Source organism: Telopea speciosissima, chromosome 10, assembly GCF_018873765.1.
Source record: "Telopea speciosissima isolate NSW1024214 ecotype Mountain lineage chromosome 10, Tspe_v1, whole genome shotgun sequence".
Taxonomy (NCBI): Eukaryota; Viridiplantae; Streptophyta; class Magnoliopsida; order Proteales; family Proteaceae; genus Telopea; species Telopea speciosissima.
In genome coordinates, this window is record NC_057925.1 from 18539814 (window position 1) to 18542797 (window position 2984).

General features: G+C 37.3%; 1 long non-coding RNA gene across 1 annotated transcript; it reads right to left on the minus strand.

Annotated features, from left to right (window-relative positions):
* Positions 1–516: 516 nt before the first annotated feature.
* Positions 517–868, minus strand: LOC122642843. The gene is made up of 2 exons (XR_006330109.1): positions 706–868; positions 517–601 (listed from the first exon to the last, which is right to left on the minus strand). It is a non-coding gene; the product is annotated as an uncharacterized LOC122642843 (long non-coding RNA).
* Between the last annotated feature and the right edge of the window lie 2116 nt (positions 869–2984).

A 2984-nucleotide genomic window follows, 5' to 3' on the forward strand; every position in this document is an offset into this window, starting at 1 on the left:
GAGAAGCAAAACCCGCACTGAACTACAGATTTGGTGTTACAGCACCAAGGCTTGAACTTTAACCCATAAGTGAACCAAACTCTAGGTACTCAACCAAGTTTAACCAAAACTAAACACAAGTCTAACCCCACCTAAGCTTCCAAATTAGTTTCCCACATTTCGAAACAGAAGTCATACTCTTTCCTCAGCCAGTGTTTTTTTTTTTTAACTTCAAAAACTAAAACTTCTGTAGGCTTCTTTCATGGGAACCGAACCAAACACTTCCTTGGTGTCTCAGAGGTATGACCTCCAATTAAGCTGAACAGAATTATTTATGCTCTGAAAAATGCTCTGACTTGCACTTAGAATAAAATAAAATAACAGTGCACTTTTTCAATTCTCATTCTCTTTGCTTTGTTTATGTTTTACATCTGTGTAGGGAGACATGGATAGTTCAAAGTATTGATCTGGAGTTCAAAATGTTTTTGGTCTCAGCAGCAATGTACTCTCATCTGTTGAAGCCCACAGCAATGAATCTCCTCTGTGCTGTCTTCTCTTCGATTAGACGAGGCTGAAGAAGATTGAGTCTCTACAGAAACTTCTCCAAGCCATACACCAGATTCTGTCAAAGAAAGAAGAAAGCAGGAGAAAGACCCATAAAACTTCTTGTTCAAGCGGAGCTGAGGAATTGAAGGGAACAGGAGGAAATTTGAAGGTATTGGTTACCTTGAGCCGCACTACTCTCCTGATGGCCAGTAGTAAGCCTGGCATAAGGCACTTTACATCTGTTATATCGTGCTTAAGAGAGTAAACCTGGAGCCAACCGTTTTATAATTAGATAAGATTTGTTGACACAGAATAAATATCAATTTCAAGTGCATTCAGAAACACCCCTCCCCTGCCCCATCTTCTCCAAGAACTTGACCCCTTGCCTTAGTGGATAAGATTTTTAATGAGCTCTCATAATGCACAAACAAGATTTTCCCACCTTATCTCTTCCGCATTTTCCCAACGGACAAGGGGTTTGTCACCATGGTGGGCGTCGTCAAGCCCTACTGGTTCTTCTTCGTGTGTGGGTTCCATCTGCTTCAACCTTCCTCACCTTCTTAGCTTGCATCTTCCATGTATTTGAAAAAAGGAGTTGCAAAAGAAACAAAAAAAAGTTGTTTGAAGAGAGAACATATTTGAAAAAATAGTTGCAGAGAACGAAACAAAGGAAGAAGGAAGTTGTTTCGGTTTTTTTTTTTTTAATTATTTTATTTTTTAATCATTATTGATAAATACAAAAGTCTTTTACAGGTATTTGAAAAGGTATTGAAAGGTAACCATATAGGAGTTATCTACAATTACTTTATTCTTGGACGGTTCAGATTAAAACACTTTAATCTGACGGTTACTAAAAATCAGTGTAAAAGATTCCTCTTATACACGACCGTGCATGAAACTTTTAGCCTTATTATTATTTCTTAATTTCTTGGAAATGGTACTCAGTTTGGATTTGGTTTTTCTATGTGGATGCAGGGGAGAGGATCTGTAATGACCGAGGCAGAAGATCCGAGGCAGGTCGGACCAATGTTATGAATCAGATGAAGTGGTGCAATGACGCAAGAGAAGCAGAGATAGAAGAAGAAGAAGACAAAGAAGGAAGAGAAAGCAAAAGAGAAGGAGAGAATAAGAAATAAGTGGAAAGTGAGATTTTACTATTCATATCCTTTACAATCGATCCATACACTATATAAAGCCATTTCTCAATCAAATTACCTAATTACCCTTAACCACTAATTACCCATCTACCCTTAACCACTAACAGAGTACCCCACAGCCTATGATTGTAACAGGATCGATCAAGGGATTGCTTACATACTCATGCTATTAGCACTGGCTCTCACTTACCTCTTTCACTGATTTTTTTTTTTTAAATTATATTTTGAGTCTTCAATTTTTGATCGATTGAAAATGGATTTTGTATTGGGATTTCATTTTTTGTTCTCATTCTTGTCTGTTTGGTGTTCATTTGTAGGAGGGGAATTCCGATTTCCCTTAGGCTCCGTTTGGTTGCAAGGGCAATTAAAAGGAAGGGAAGTGAAATTTTCATACTTAAAAAATGAACTTTTTAATCATTACCCCATGTGACACCATGTGACAATCTATCTAATTCCAAATCATTCCATATTTGGTTATTAAATTTCACTTTACTTTGCATCCATTTCCTTTGGTTTAAAATGTAAAATAAATATTACATGTAAAATGTATCTTTACTGTAGATACGATAAGAAATTTAAGTAGTTTATACAATTACATTGGATAATGATTACAAAAGTTTCTTTTTTAGGTTTGAAAATTTTCCTTCACTTCCTTTTAATTCCCTTTGCAACCAAACGGAGCCTTAACATTTTTTGTACATGTAAAAAGATTCATTTTTTATGTTATGAATTCACTTGATCTTGTGCATCCAAGCCTTGCCTTTCCATTGGCATGTCACTACCTTTGCACTGTATCCAGGACATTTTCCTTATTCCAGTTATAAGTTACAGTAAGCAGCCCATGTCCCCTCATGTAGTCACATGTAGGCTTTTTCTTTTAGTTTTCCTCCTCGGTAAGGTAAATTTGTTCACATTAGCTCTATTGATCGTATCATGGTGTGCAATATGCCTACATGGGCACATGTCTAGGGTAGAAGACTAGCTCTCCACCCCCCCTAAGAACTCCACTTGCGATTTCTCCCGCATATGGCTCAAGTGGCGGAAGCCCTTTCCTTCGCACTTGGTAAGCGCTTCGCTGTGCCAAATTTGGATATTTGTAGACGAAGGCGTTTAGCGCCTTGTCTTTCTGTTCTTTCCAGCTATCAAGCAAATAATCTAGTTTGTTGCTCACAAAATGCGTCACAAGCTGCTCTTTCTATATGATAACGATCAGACAAAATAATTCTTGGTGATAGAAATACTTGGTACTAATTAATCTCTTTGGTGCTTACAAGAGATATTGTTGAGATGCAGACTGCCTCT